The sequence below is a fragment of the Triturus cristatus genome, chromosome 4_1 (assembly GCF_964204655.1).
Source record: "Triturus cristatus chromosome 4_1, aTriCri1.1, whole genome shotgun sequence".
In the NCBI taxonomy this organism is placed as follows: Eukaryota; Metazoa; Chordata; class Amphibia; order Caudata; family Salamandridae; genus Triturus; species Triturus cristatus.
This window is the reverse complement of record NC_140585.1, coordinates 1,250,378,707-1,250,395,479: the sequence shown is the minus strand read 5'-3', so window position 1 is coordinate 1,250,395,479 and position 16,773 is coordinate 1,250,378,707. Positions and strand designations below refer to the sequence as shown.

Here is a 16,773-nt window from a genome sequence, read left to right as displayed (position 1 = left end):
GTCCCTCTGTTCACACACACCTCTGTTTGTCAATACAATCGCAACAACATATAGAACACATAAAACCGGTGTATTGCAGTAAAACCTACAGACACACAACAGTTCCACAGGTAGCAAAGTCAGAAGACACAATCCACCCAATCTGATAGTTAACAAACCAATGACCGTCAGCAATGCCTGGAAACAAACCAATCTCACTAGCAGTCCGCAGGGCATGCAGACCCAAACCAACATCTTGAAAAAAGAATGGCATGAAGATTCAAACAATGTTGCTGACTGGCTGTCAGATTCCATTTTTATCGACAGGCAGCAGAATCCCTAGAAACAAAACACTCCTAACAGGTGTAAAACCTGAGGCCATATCCACAATCTACTGAAATTATCTTAATTATGAAAGGAATCTGTAGATAATCATAAATTGTATTGATAGGCAAAACAAGTATCAGGCAAAACAACACCACATATATAGTCAGAGAAAAGGGAGAACATTTAAAGTTGGAGGTTGACTGTCTGTACACCTAATCAAAATCCATCACTACTTTGTGAGATGTAAACTCAGAAGGAAAATACCCTTACCTCATACTATTCAAACCCTCTAAGTTTCAAGGACCATCTGTTTGCCATCACCAAATAGCCACAACAGTGACAGAATTGTTTGTTACTTTTGGTAAACAAGGGTATTGGACCGTGGACGTATAACTGCAAGTAGGTGCAATTTGATAATCTCCTGAACTATATTATCACTACTTGTTTATACTACCTAGATTGTACATAATGACTACTCTGACCTTATACAACAGCGTGGTCACCAAGCCTTGTGCCTTAGGCAACAGTAATCCTAAAATGAATCTTGAGAGATTCCAGCCGTTGCCGGGCATCCTGTAGTGTAGGGAATTGGGCTGCTTCGATCGCTGTGCAATTCACGTACATAGCCAGGTCACTTTTTGTCTATCCAATCAGCCACGGCTGGAATCTCATATCCCAAGTAGATCGCAGTGAAGTGCACATAATCGCAGAGCACACCGCGGAGGAGACAGAGCATGCATGCCCTCGATAGGTAGACAAACTGTATTATATGTCTTATTGTGCAATGTACACACGCATGTGAACCAAACAATAGTTTGTCAAAACCATATCGAAAAATGTCAAAGAATGTTATTTTTAATAAACAAATTTTAAAAAAAGAAAATGAGTCTTGAGAGATTCCTACTCAGAATCTACATAAAAAATGCCATTTCGTACTCTTGGATTACACAGTAGGGCAATACAAATCATTTGGTGGCACTAAGGTATATGGGCACTAAGGTATATGGATGTGTCAAAGGATAGTTAATTAGAGCTGAGCCTCTTACGGGATGGCACCACTGAAAGAACAGTTTTTTATAAGCGGTAAGGTAAATTTTGTACAAAAAAAAGGTGGCTAATAGCATTTCAGAGAGGAGCCAAAATGTACGTTTTAAGTCAAAATCCTAATTTAACATTTTGAAACACGAAAGAGTGATTGACTTGAAAGCTCAAGACTTTATCAGTGTTTGTGTTTAGATTGCAAAAAATATTCTGATTTGCTGTTCCAAAAGCAAGTCGAAATTATATCCCAAAAACAGCAGGAGTACCAATCTGTACTGCTTCCCTGAGTCTGTCCAGCAACTGATAGATTATTGTCCTCTGGAACTCCCTTTGTTCTCCAACTGGCTTAATTTACAGTAACTCATTTTTGAAGGGCAGAAATGTAGAACCCTGTAAGCATACATTGTTGATAAACTGTTGGTCTCTGTTCAGTGGTAAAGAGGTGATACAAGCAACTCTAAATCTAGAAGTTAGCATACAGTAAATCCATGATCTTGGACGCACATTGCAGAAATCTGTGTGTAGCCTACAGGGTTTAGATATAAGTTCCAATGTTGGCGGAGGCTGCCTTTCACCCTATAGAGTTCCTTAAAGTGAGTACTACTTAGTTCTGTAAAAGCAATTACGTATTTACAAAGTCGATTATACTGCAAAAGTGTGGCAGCAAGTCCTGCATTTAATGATTTTTGGTGTTTCTTTTTATAAAGCGCTTCAATGCTGCATTTGTGTCCACGTCTGAGAAGTAACCCAGAAAGTGGATGGTGGACAGGTATGTGTAATCATTTTATTGCAACTGTTCTGATATAGGTGAAGTATAGTTCCACAACAAAGGGTTGAGAACTTAACTCACCTGACAAGAGACATGCTGTATCTAATTATACTAACTGCACACACTATATAGTGCTTCACCAGACCAGATTTTCTAAGCACTTCCAAACAAGCATTTGAAAAGCAATAGGTCTCGCATTTGCGAAATTTTAAGCTATTGGCATTGTAAATGACAATGCCTTTTATTTATCTGTTTCAAAACCAACACACAGATAGAACGTTTGTCATTTACAATGGCAATAGCTCAAACTCTCGCAAATGCGAGACTTATTGCATTGCAAATGCTTGTTGGCAGTGACTGTCAGGCATGAATGAAAACTAAAATTGAAGGTGGCGATTTCATTTGCATGAGACATTATTCTAGAGGGAATGCTCAGAGGCAGTTTTAGAAACATTAATAACTGGAACACGACTAGAATAAAAGTCCTTCTCACAACATGATGCACTAATCCCTAGGGCATGCTCAGACACCACACCTAGATGTCGGGACCACGTTGTATATTATTAAAGAGGCAGCACACGAATTAAAGCTCACTCTGCACGTGAAAGTGCGTCTGCCCGTAAGATGGTGCAGTGGCACAGCTCAGTCAGCAGAAACTGGCACCTTCACACAGAACTCACAGACAGGTGCCCCCAGAGGACGCTAAAAACTCAAGCATTGTGCTCCAACTCGGTTTACTTGCTAAATGAGGAAGCAAGAGAAAAGAAAGTTGCTCGAAGTACTGCAGATGCTGTCTTCAGCTCCTAGTGATTGGTGTCTCGTGTCTAGTGCTTGCTAGTATTTCAATGTAGAACTCTCGAGAGGCGCCTCATGGAAGTTAGGGGGTGGACACCAGGGAGACCTGTGCTTGCTGAGAAAAGAAGGAACATGCCTTGATTCTGACTACAGTGAAACTCAAGCGAGGGGCGGGTGTTGGGGGGGAGGAGGGCCGAGGGTAGGGGTGGGCGGAATTTGCGTAGTCAGCTACGCAAAGCTCTGCAAAACGGTAAAAAAATCTCCACGAGCAAGCAGAGTTCCACGAACACGCGGAATTGCTTGTCCCGCCCGTTCGCGATGCTTTTTTCCAGTCCGCGAACGCTGTTTGCGTGCTCGGGGGGAAATATCTCGTGAACACGCAATTTGAAAGCGCGAACAAGCAAAAAATTCCACGAAGCCGCTGATTTTTTGGCAATTCCGCGAAGCCGCGGAACGCGAAATTACCCAAATTCCGCGAGCGGAAAGGAATTTACCACCCAGGCCTAGCTGAGGGAAGGGGGTCGGAGGGTTGCTGACAACAACAGTGAAATGCGTGCTAACAGGACAAGAGTACATTTAAAAGCACGCTGTATAAGAGTGCAGCCAGGGGAAGATAAAGGTAAACGAAAGGCTCACCTACATAGGACTTTAGTCAATCTTCGAATCAGCTTTGGAAGAGGAACGGTAGCAATCATCTCTGTATGAAAGTGTGTGTGTCACGGCAAGAACCGCTCTGTAAGGATTCATGCTGAAAAGCTTCACAGATAACTCCTCCACACTGGCCACTCTCACAAGCACTATGCACAGAGCGGCTTGAAAGTTAGTAGTTCACCAACATGAAATAGAACTGGAAGAGCTCGTGCGGGGATATCGTAGGATGGCAATGTTTATTTCTTAACACACATCAGGGAGTGTGAAGGAGATATTTTACTGTACTCACCTTAAGAGCAGGAGCACAGTCTGCGCAGTTATTGAAATGGTAATTATTGCCATGTGGTGATGTTTTGAATACTGTCAGGAAAGCGTTTTCTCAGTAGGACAGCAAGCAGCGAGTTGTTGGGATGGCCAACACAAGCATTGCTAATGCATCGGGTTAGCCTGGGAAGAATAAGGACCTGTTTTCATCAATCACCGTCAGGACAAAGGAAAGAGCTCCCTGACAGGGAACACAGGAGTGGAGAGGATGTGGTTAAGCAGCCAGCACTCCTGATTTGTAGAGCTGGAGATCCCGTTTCGAGTTTCAGCGGTGCCACAGCCTGTGATTCTGGGTAAATCACTGAATCTGTCCGGGTGATAAATTGCTACGTAAATATGCTGCAAGAGTAACGAGAACTATGGCATTGAAAAGAAGTAGCCGCCATTGTCCCGGCTGCTTCAAAACAAAGCGAGCAAGGCGTGCTGAATGTAAGCAAAGCACGTCGTGCCTGCAGTAAGAGAAACTCAATAAAGAAGTGCGTTCAGACTAAATAACACTTACAGTGTAACAACCAAAGTAAAAGGGCCAGTCGCCATGGGAGGTTACAAATTAAGACAAGGCGGTACTAAGGAGGGACGAACAAGCCTATGTACGTTTCAGAAGCCAGCATTTACGAAGGACAATCACACAAGCCAATGACAAATATGGGCGGAGAGTGGACGGGGCTACTATTCCATACTCCACTAGCAGAGCAGCACATGTGCACTGACTCTAGACTCAACCTAAAAACACACATCCTTGCAGATAAAACACATTAGCACTACTACCATCAACTCAGATCATGCATGACCTAAGGTAACTGCCACTACATTGTTAATAGCTGAAAATAGTTATAATAATTGTAATTCATGTGACTGCCTCTCAACCATCACATATCAATTCTTCATTTAACCACCCCATCTGTAACTCTCTTCTTATGTACCATCACTAAGCTATGAAAAGCACTTGTGTTAGAAGCTCCACCTAACCTCAATAAATTCAAATATAATGATGGTGACCTTTAAATTTAAAAGCAGACTTTCTATTGCTTAATTAACTACTAGGTGCTTCCTTGGTGGAATAGTGAAGACATTCGTTTCACTGCACCAGTTTAAACAAACTGAGAGAATTAGATAGTGTGACTTTTTTCCAATAATCTGCAATATTTATGTGTATGCAACTGAAAAATCTCCTTATAACCACACAAAAAAGTATGTGTTCCTTCAAACACGGTGGATAAAATTCCAATTATCACTGGTCATCTTGTTTCTCTTTTGTTGATTCTATAACATGATCATTAGTGCGGTTGTTTCACAACACTAACATTTGTAAATCATGGTTACCAAGGCCCTTTCAATATTGTATGCACACCCCATAAAAGGATTTTAGAAAAATGCTAGGAATCACAAAGTGTATGAAGACTTCGCTGTGGCTCTAACGCACCCCGAATGCCGTATGTATTGTTTGCTTTGATCAGTGGCAATCCTTCGTTTTAACACTACATCTGCGCATCATCATCCTGGTTTTCTGAAGCTAAGAGCAGAAGAGGGCCTTGGTGATTCATGTTTGTTTCTGGCTCTCCTCAATGAATCCCTACCCATGCTCCAGTTGACAAGTACCTGAACCTCACAAACTACATTTGCATCACCCATTTAAAAAAATCGCATAAAAAGTCACTGGCTGTGGCGTCTTGTGCAGACCAGCATTGTCACGGACCGAACATTGCAATTAACTTATTAGTAAATAGATCAAGTGAACTGCAGGGGCTGGCCCCATACCATGCTCTTTAAAGAAACTGTCCCTGCAGGGGAGCCCATGTTTGGTGCCCGTCCCTGTCCATCAGGAAGACCTAGCAGGCAGGCGCTACACACAAACTTATCTGCTTGAGAAATTGCATTGAAGAGCCCAGCCTGCAGAAGGGACTATGTATTTACCTTAAAGCTGTTAGTGTAAAGGTAAATAAATACATTGCCAAGTTCTTTACAGTGCATAAAACAAGCAGCTGTGCTTTTTTGTTTTATTTTCTGCCGATGGAGCAACCTCAATTCCACTACGTGGGTGGAATAAACGAGCGCTATTCAGACCACTAGTCCTCACCTATGTGACTTCAATACCTTAGACATTTCAAGGCTGAAAAACACAACACCCGCCCTCCTCATCATTAGCAATGGAATTAATGACTCATATTAAACAAGCATTAGCAATGCAATAGGTCTCCAATTTATACAAGACCTATTGCATTGCAAATGGTTGGCAACTTGGCATCACAGACAAAGGGAGGGAGGGCGGGGGGGGAGAAGGCACGGATGTTGGAAGGGATGGAGGGAGGGGGGAGAAGGTATGGACAGCGGGGGGGAGGGCTGGCGGGCGGGGGAGGTGAGGAGAAGGCACAGACAACGGGAGAGGAAAAGAAGGCAGGACAACGGGAGGGAGGGAAGAAGGCATGACAACGGGAGGGGGGGTGAAGGCACCAAAACATGTTGTGTTGCGCGATTCTATAACCCACATCCCGAAAGTGAAAGCAGGCGTGGTTTCTAAATGTAAGCGTGGAACGTCGTCCGCCTAATGGAGAAAGTTAATGAAGGAAATAGTACATGCCCCGTGTAACAACCAAGTAAAGGGGCCAGTAGCCATGGAAGGATACAAATGACAACATGGCTGTACTAAGGAGGGACTAACTGGCCTCATAATGAATCAGAAGACAGAAAAATAAGGGCGGGGGAGTGGGTGAAGCTTCTCTCCGTACGGAACTACCACAGCTCTTTTTGCAGAGCAGCACTTGCGCGCTGGCTCACACTCAACCTAAAAATGGCAATTTACTTGTCATCATGGGGCTAAAAGTGTTGACTAGACTTAACAAGCCCTGTTCCATATTCTACCACCTCTGTTTGGGCTCTCACCCATAGCAGCTTGCATGATCTTAGCTACGCTTCCATTGAGACTTCTGTGCCAGTTCGGGAAAGTTAAAAAGGGGCTGTGCTACGGTCCTAGTTGTGCCCAAAAGTGGATACCTCCAACACAACTCCTAGCACATAGGCTCATGTGAAAGCTGAGATTATGTAGGGATTATGTGGGGTGGGATATAAAACTCCTAAATGAGAGAGGCCTTTGTCTGATCGTTCTATGAATGTCAAGCCTTCAGCCTATGTTCACTAGACAGCGTAAAGGGCACAGGCTCGCCATAGAGTCACCAATCTCCTGAGGGTTCTTCAAATCCAATTGTGAATGTTTAAATATGGCTACCCTTCTGACCATCAATTCAGCACGCTACGGCATGTGAGTAACGTGCACTTAAGTCAAATTATAAATTGTTTTGTGCTCTTTGGTGACTCAAGGTTGTAAGATTCGCTAAGGTGAGTGACTTAATGGAGTAGATGATGCAGGAGGTAACTCAAAAAAGCAATTAATCAAAAACATTGATACGATTATTTTTGCGTAGGTAGTAACATGTTTTTTCAACCTAAACTGATTTTCTCATTCACAAAATATAAAACGTGTCTGGCAGTTTAGGTCAAAAAAACATGAAATTTCAAAGCAATTCACAGTTGTAAGTACTAAACTATTTAGTATGGTAGATAAACTTTTTACTTTCAATGATTCAAAAAAATAGCTCAGGTAATTTTCTAAAGGCAATGTTATTATAGTTAAAAAGTAGATGTTTCACAGTGAAAAGATCTACCTTATCACAGCTTCTGATTTGGGGGTGAGCTATGAGGTGTGTGTGTAGATTGAAAGAAATTAAAAGGGATCTTTATTTTAAGTTACACATTGTAGACCTTGTTTACCTTTAATTTACTCTACAAATTAGTAAAACAGTTATGTTATAGAGATTACAATGCAATACATGAACATGCAAAAAAGGTCAGAAGTAGTACCAGAGATATTGATAACGAATAAAATGCACCACATAAACATAAGGTAGATTTGATGAAATAGGAGTTTGGCGGATGCAGGACATCTGCCATTTTAAAGTGTATATATCAGAAGTCTCCAACCTTTTTTTTGTGAGAGCTGCTTCTGTTCAAGGGAAGACTTGCAGAGCTACTAATATATTTTATCTCTGTAATATAGTGACACTATGACCGCCATAAACAGGACTACCAATAGTGACCAATAAGCATTTCAGGCAGGGTGACCAATTGAAATGCCAGGAAAATGTTAATTCATATTAAAAGCCTCCACCGTGTAATGAATTAAAATTCGAATCTTCACATGCCTTGTGGCACCAAGGACATAACCATAGCAGTAAGTCTCCTCAACTCACACTCTACTGTCAATAGGCTAACAAATGTAATGTGTTTTAGAATTGCAATATTTTGTCTTTGTTAGCATATAAGTTATTAAAAATGCACATATTTTCCCATCAAATACCACCTTTCTCTTTTTGGCAAGCAAACTCAATTTTCCAACACAAAACCTTTTTCATAAAAAATAAAAAATTTGTCTGCAAAAAACAGTCTTCATAAAAAAATAAATGCAAAGCGCCCAAACATAAATACATCATTTTCATCAAGCACTACCATGTAAAAATTCCTCACATGGACAAATTCAGCTTCAAATACTCCGGTATTACAATCATAGACCATAAGTGGTCACCATAACACAAAGAATGCCTGTGTTATGCTAATATTAAAACCACAATTATCCCAAAGCTACCACTATGCTAAGGCTGGATGCCAGACCATCCAGGGTCCCCATCCTATACCAGTCATGGGCATTATTATGCAAGAAGCTGTAATCATTCTGCCAGAGATGGCTAAAAGTATGTTGGTCATGCTCTTAATATGTGAATTGCGGTAGCCAGTATAGTCTAGATTGACAAAAGGTGACCAAGGATGGCCATTATTATGCTATTGCCACTATTATGCCATGCACTGGCACAATCGCACCAAAGATAAAACCCTTGACTTTAGATGTGGCTTCCGAGAAACAACACTGTTTATTCGGGAGGGGCAGAATGTCAGACAGGCACACACATAAATAAATGCAGATAAGGCTCTTAATTTTCTCTACCCTGGATCCATACCCTGCTCTTATCAGCTTCTGGGCTAAGCATGCTTCCAACTAACACATTTTCACTCTGGTACTTGCAGTCACACAGTTTGGTTGGTCAGCACTGGTAACTGCTGGCACTCTTCTTTGTTAGTGCATTGTTTGCACATGTGGTGCAACTGATTGACCATGTTATATGTACTGGTCTATCTCGTTGTGACTTAGTTAGATTTAAAGTGGATACAGATGGTTATTTGGCAGACCCCATAAGCCAAGACAGTGCATGTTTGAGTGCTATCATAAGACCCTGTCATTGATTTGGCTGGTCGTCACTCTAACGGTCTTGAAATGAGCATTGCTGCTTTGTTTAATGTGCACAGACTGCGATTGGCTTAGCTTCACCTCTGAGAGCTACTTTGAGGGTGCTGGTGAGCTACCAGTAGCTCCCGCGCTACTCGTTGGAGACCGCAGGTATATATGGTTCCAAAACTCATGGTTTCCACAGTTTCAAATAAAATGACATAACTAACAAGACAGTATCACGGACATAAGTGCCAAATATCATGTAGAAATCAACCACAGTCCCAGCGGTAGCTGCAATTCACAGGAAGGAATTACTAGGGCAGGGTCACCATGTCTGCAGATGATGGCAGTGGGCTTAGTCACACAATATTTTACAGAAGGTGAGCTCTACAGCTGTTCCTGCTCAGAGTCTGAGAACCACTGGCAGATACAGGGCCCCAGCACTATGGACAACACCATCACCCCCTGCTTACAGGAACAATCACGGGAAAACTGGGAGTGTCACACAACCACTCACACTCTGACCCGACTCAGATAATACATTGTTTTAATCATCTGTCAAGGGCAGCAAATGAAAAATGGGGGTATTCCTCTTGGCTAGTTGTAGTGGTCGAGCCTCAAGCAGACTACTCATTTCAAACCTTGCTTAGAAACAGGTCAAAAGATTTCAGGTTGCGACCCCCTGAGACACACCTGTCGGAACAAGGAGCACCTTTACTCCTCCTTTAATATGACCTTAATCCAGGTCTAACTATCTGCAAAACAGAACGGTATCACCTGTGATTTCTAGCAACACTCACTGGCCCATCTAGACCCTGACCCTGTTAGCATGGCGTTCTATGGTTACACAAAGAAAAAAAGTGTTTGCTTGCTAAAGTCTATAAAAGCCCCTTCCTTTCGCTCTTTGCAGCCTTTGTTTTCCTCTATTTATCTTCCGCTTTGCACCCGGTTTTTAGGTCTCGGGACCATCCGGTCGGCAGACCGGAAGTCCGGAGATTTAATGTCTTTGAGAAGAGGGGCTTGCACCCGCCCCTCTTCTCTCCTGTTCTCCATTGGCTGGCCTCTTAAATGCTGGCCAGCCACTGGAGAAGAGGTCCAGTCACTCCGATTATGCCCCGTCCTTTTCGGATCGGGGGGCGTGTTTTTTAAAGAAAGTCTCATTCTCTCCTCCAGCCAATGGCTGGAGGAGAGAAAAGACAAACACGCCCCCGAATCCGAATCCGCCACTGCCTTTCTCCGAGGCATTTCTTCTTGACCTCTGAGAAAGGCGGTGGTGTGCTTGCCTTTTGCTGTGCTTTCTTTACAGGAACTGTTTTTTTTCTTCTTTTTCTTGCAGCACTGAATTATAGAATTCAGCTGTCTCCCTTGTATGCTTGTATCTTCCCCACCCTTCCCTCCATGTCGCTCCCCGGCACAGCAAAGCATCTGTGCGGCCCTCCCCCTTCCACCTTCCCCCACCCTCACCCTTTACGTTAGTGTTTTGACTGTGCGCTTGTTATTAACCACGCATGTGCTGGCGCAGTGTTTGTGTGTGAATTCTTTCTGGATTGCTACAGTGGTGTCTTCCGGTGCCCTCGGCTTGTGTTTTTATTTTGTAGAAGGAGCGGTGCCAGCCATCCCCGCCTCGAGTTTCTTTAGAAGCAGATGGGCTCCCTGGTCCGGGTGATTATAGGGGTACCTCTCAGACCTGTTCCCCGTGATTTATGAGCAAAAACAACACGCACGTTTTCCCTCTCCATCACACGCCGAGGCTCGCGGTTAGGGGATGGGAGGGCGTCTTTGAAGATGAATCTGTTCTGTGATGGGTGACGGAGAGGGACAGACACATAAAAACACCAATAACAGCGCTTCCCACCCAAGAGGCCTGACAAGCTGGAAATGCCAGAAATAAATGAAGAAAATATATTTAAAATGACAGCTTCTATTGTAAACGCAAGAGACACAAATCTATCACCAGAGTCCATGACTGCCAGGGCCTGTAAGCCACAGGAGGGTTCGTGGAGTTAAACGCTCGCCGCTGAAACATGCGGCAACTCCTAACCAGCCTCCCTGTCAAAGCCGTTTAATTGATGAAAACTACATTGGCCAAAAGCAATACCTGGTATTTATAGCGCCGAGAAACGGCTAAAGTGCGGTGTGAAGCACTATCGACAAAACATTCCATTAAAATTCAAACATAGGATACCCCGGAGCCTTAGGCACACTTTAAAAAGGGGATTGTAAAAATGCGCCTGAGATGTAACATTAATGTTGTGCCAGAAATGGGTGTCTCGTAACTTATCTTTGGGAAAGTCAATAACTAGAAAGTCCCAGTACACATTTCACGTCTGTGTCGTTTCTTGTACCACGCGCTTGTTTAATTGTCATATAGTATGTGTTGTGCTGACTTGAGGCTTTTCTTCCCGTTGCGGTGGGTGACGTCTATTGCTTTTACGCTCTTGTCATTCGATGACTGTGGATTGCCGCGTCCCCCCCAACCCTCCCTCAAGCTCGACCTCTGTTCAATATCTTCAGCCACAAATCGCAGAGAGACGGGGACGAAGGTGGTCTCTTATTACTATAGAAAGTTGAGACAAGCCTGATTTTCCCTAGCCAAGTCATGCTCAAATGGAACGACAATCGGGGCGTTATTTCTAGGTTTGCATATATTTCCTAAAGATAACTATATGCCCCTTCGGTGGCTATGTGCACCTCGATGCTTCTACTTTTATTGAAGGAACCCCCCACACCCATATACGCGTATATAATAATGGGATACCCTGATTAGTTTGTGCATCAGACTGTGGGAGAGGGTGTTCTTTGTTTTGTTTATTTATTTATTTGTGGGTTTCTATATAGCGCCTACGCTACTTTTCCCTCAGGTGTCAGCGCGCTTTGTTTCTCTCACTATATAGCACCGCGCTCCTTGTGTGATCCAGAGACCCACAATGCTGCCTGTCTCTTCACGGAAGTGTCGCGTGAGCGCCTGGGAGAGGTCTCAAGACCCTCATGGCGCTACCTCAATCCCAGCCCCCTCCCCCACCACCCCGTAGTGGCCCAGCCCACCCGCCACTTAAAGTGCAATAAACGTGATACAGCGGTGTCTCCGGCCTGGTGCAGGGTGACAAGCCCATGATTCATGGGTGGGGGCGGGGGTCTGTGTGAGCAGCCAGGATTGCGGGGAATGCGGTGAGGGAGACGCACTAATCTCCCGGGCAGGGACGGAGGCTCCCGTCTGACGGCCCCCGCCGGCTAGGGGCTCTGGCTTCCATTGCCGACTGTCACCCCTATCTACAGCGGCCTCGCCCGCCCCACCTCGGCCCTTACCGCGGGAGGTGGGGAGCGCCCCCCCCCCACAAAATGAGCCCTCGCCCCACTCGAGAGAACACTCACTCCTGGTACTGCACCCGCACCGCAGTCGCTCACTCCACCTCTGGGGCATCAACATACGGGCAATTCTCACGCACTCACATCGTTTATTCAGTCTCTGGCGCCTTTCTGACTCGCGATGGTTTGATTGTGTGTGCTTGTGTTTCGGATTGTGGCTGTATGTATGTGTGCTTATGAACGTGACGTTGTGATTGTGCCCTGTGTGTTTGCGAGTCTGTGTCTTTGTGTGGGTTTCTGGGTATAAGTCTGGCTGTGTTTGCGTGAGTCTCTGTGGGTAGGTCTGTGAGCGGGAATGCTTAATGTGTCTGTTGTGCGTCTGTCTCTATTTGTGTTCTGTGTATACGTGTCTGTTTGTGTACCCCATCACCTTGTTTCTGTTTGAAGGGGGCTTAGTTTTACCCTCAACAAAGGAGCTACACGCACCTCTGACACATATACTTTTTTTGCTCCAAAACACAGCACTGTGCGCTCGATTCATATCTTTAACTTCAGACGCGGAGTAAAGACCAGATCAACACCGAGGAAAACAGAATCTATTTTTTTTTAAACCAACTGCCCCTTGCGCTTAATGGTCTCAAGTGTATTTGATGTAAAATAAAAGTCTTCAACTAGACACGACATTTAATGTAGGGGTGGGAAAAATTTCACTCCATTAAGTTACAGAACAAGCATTTACAATGCAATGGTCTCGGCATTGGTAAAGTTAGAGCTATTGGCATTGCTCATGACATTTTTATTTATGTTTTTGTTTTTAAAACATTTAAATAAACGGCATTGTCATGAGCCATGCCAATAGCTCTAACTTTACCAATGCCGAGACCGTTGCATTGTAAATGCTTGTCTTCTCAAGCTACACTGGCACTTTCATCTCCCTCCATTTTCTAGCTGTGCTCCACTTTCTTTGCACTGCTTTCACTCTTTGCAGCCTCTGCTTCCCCATGCCCCTGCTCTTTCTGCTAACTTGGCTCTCCACTCACAGGCCCCTGCTAACGACCTGAATCTGCTCAACAGCTGTGCACCCCTCTGACTATTATCGAAGTGCTTTTTTAGAGTCATAGACTAGCATGTTTGATAACAAACGGAGTATGTTTTAATTGTAAAAGCTTGTGAATTTTGTGCAGTTGTGCCCACGGTACAAACCTTTCCTGCTGCAGACCCGTTTTCCCGACCTCCCTCCTCTGCCCTTCCATTTTCCCTCTTCCTACCTACTCTCCCAGGCACAGATTGAGGATTATGACGTTGAATACACCCCCCTCCAGGCGCTCTCATTTGGTGATACTTGGACAACCACCTGGACGGCATGCATGTGAGTTTAAAAGCCGAGTGAGGGACACGTGACCTCGCCAAAAGCCTTTACATGCCTTTAGCCCGGGCGTCGAGTACAATGGCGACCTGCCTGTTTGGGCCTGGTGGCAGAAATACTGCTCTTTTCTGCAAACCTTCACGAGGACCATCCACATTCACAACAATGCACTTACAGAACTAATACACACCTTTTACACAGAGCAAACAAAACCACTGTGCCAACCACTCACTCACACTCAAATAAAACACTCCTACATACCTTTCTACACCTACAGCCACACAAGGGCCCCTTCCCTCCTACATAAACCACAACTCTATGCTAAACTAGATTTCAAACCATATATCACCAATACACCACCAACCCACAGTGCACATATTCACAGGGCACAAGTCCTAAAAAAAGAAGTGGGGGGACGCTCCAAGTTAGGTGGTGTCACCGGAAGTGACGTCACGATAGGAAGTGTCGTCACGAAAGGTGAAGGGGGCAAGCTGCACCAGCAAACCTCGCCGTTGGCATCACACTTCCTTCCTATTCCAAACCCGGCCCCTTTGTGAGCGCGCGCCGTTTCCTCTCTTGCTTTATTTGGTGGTGTGCTGGGATTATGTTTTCCTCGTGAAGCCCTCAATGCGGCCAGCTTTTGCGCAGGGGGGACGGCGTCCACCCGGTAAAATAAGTGGGGGGACGCCGTCCACCCGCGTGGTACCCCGACTCGAGCCCTGCATATTCATAAGCCACTCAAAATACCCTCTCCATACAAAATCCATCCACTATGCTTTGCCTACTCCAAATACTGCCCTCGCCCGCCACCTAAACACTTTATTAACTCTCTATCATACCGATCCCCTACATCCCTACCTTTACTTTTCACCCAAAACAAATCAAGACATTCTCTACACTCCCCTCAACCACTAAGACTATTTTTTCCACCTAACAGCCTACAACCACTCCTATGAGCCACTCCTCTAACACACATTTCCACCCCACTATTCTTCAACATCCACAACTCTCCAGTTCTTCACATTCGAATTCTACATCTGTAGTCAATATACCAATTTCAGATATTACTACCACACCAACACAAAAACAAACACTTCAAAACAAATCAACACACAATTACAAACCCACCACCATCCCAAAATGCAAGCATATATCCACTCTGCTCCTCAGGCCAACACAAACAACACATATTCTATAGCAGCTTCACCTCACACTTTCCAAACTACAAAGATACCAACCGCCCACCCCAGATATACACTCACTCACCTATCATCTTTTGCAGAATTCAGAGCCCTAAAACCTGACCCTAATGCTCTATCACTACCCTTGACCCATACGCCCTCAACATAGGCAAAAGAAAGAAACTTCACTCCACTCACCATAACCTGGTATCCCCTTGTCTATCTCTCAACAGCCCTAGCTTTCAGAAACATCTCTACAGCCTAACCTCTCCATCTCAACCTGTCGCTTCTGTTGGAAAATGATAACGACACCCACAAAACAACACCATGTTGAATAACACACCTCATACAACTTAAAAGAACAATGCTCACTCTCTTACTCACTCTTGCAGCACACAACACCACATTCAAAACCCATTTGTTAAACAGCCTACTAATCAATCCCTGATCCATTTGCAAAAATAAGTACCACATCTTCGACCTATTGACAGATACAGAACCAAACTCAATCTTCATAACTGAATTCCGACAGACGCAGCTGTATTGCACGAAGCTGTTCCTTCAGTCTATGACACAAAATTGCATAGGCAATAGAGGAGGTGGCTTAACCGTCATATTTATGGAACAACAAACCTCACCACCAAAGCTGAGGATGTTTCATTACAAGGTTGTGAGGCCCTCTTTCTCAGATGCACCCATACCCCAACCTTTTCTTGTAATCTTCTTTACAGACCACCACCTCAGCCATGGAACATTCCCAGACATTTTTCTAGACACCGTTTCAAATCTTCTTACACTAAATTCAAACCTATGCACCCTTGGTGACCTGAACCACCGTTCAGATTTGAGACCAATACACATCACCCTAAAACAATCCTCCCAGGCCTAGAGACACTCAGCCTACATGAGTTCATCCCCAAACCCATGCATGTAGCAGAACAGGTCTTAGATGTCATTTTCAGCAACCAAGACATTCCAAATCGTTACTCCAGTCACATGATCAGACCACCACCTGGTAGTCTTCCAACAGAAGTCACCACAACTCAGTCCAGAATAAGTCACCTCATCTGCCACTACATATTGATCTTAGAACAAACTGAATTTCAAGGACCTAGAAACCCAGCTTACCTCCAACAGAGATGGTGACAAATTCAGTTCAAAACCTCTATGGAGAGCTTCATGAAGCTTTTGATATCTTAATAACACTTACAACATTGAAATATGACAAAAAAACAAGCCACGTTAATGAATGTGTAATTAAAAAAAGATAAAACAACAAATTGCTTAGTTTCAATGCACCGGGCTCAAAACTAATCTCTAGAAAAATACACCCTAACAGACACAACAGAATGTACAAGTCAACAATCAAAAAGCAGAATCCACAATGCAAAATGTGCCAATAAAGAATCAATTAAATACTTACAGAACTTCATAAACCAAAATGCACAGAAGGAACACATCCCATGTCACAAGAATTGTCAGACAAACTGGAAAACCATTATACACCCAAAGCAGACATGTTCTATTCTTAACACATAAGAAAACCAACTATATCAACCCTTTTCCAGCAAGCCCCTCTGGGGTAGGTTAGCACAGCCTCTCCACTCCTTCAATGTATTATCAACAACTGAATATCTGTATCTTGTCAAGGCAAGCAAGCCAGCCGTGTTCCCATTTGACAGCTGTCTTCCACAAATCTTCAAACAAATTTTTTCAACAACTTCAGCCACTTTCCCAGTAAGAACACTGATCAAAAACT

At 44.0% G+C, this 16,773-nt stretch overlaps 1 protein-coding gene across 4 annotated transcripts in view; it reads right to left on the bottom strand.

Moving 5' to 3' along the window:
• Positions 1-16,773, bottom strand: part of PRR13 (proline rich 13) — a 131,923-nt gene that overhangs the window by 46,012 nt on the left and 69,138 nt on the right. The window lies entirely within an intron of this gene.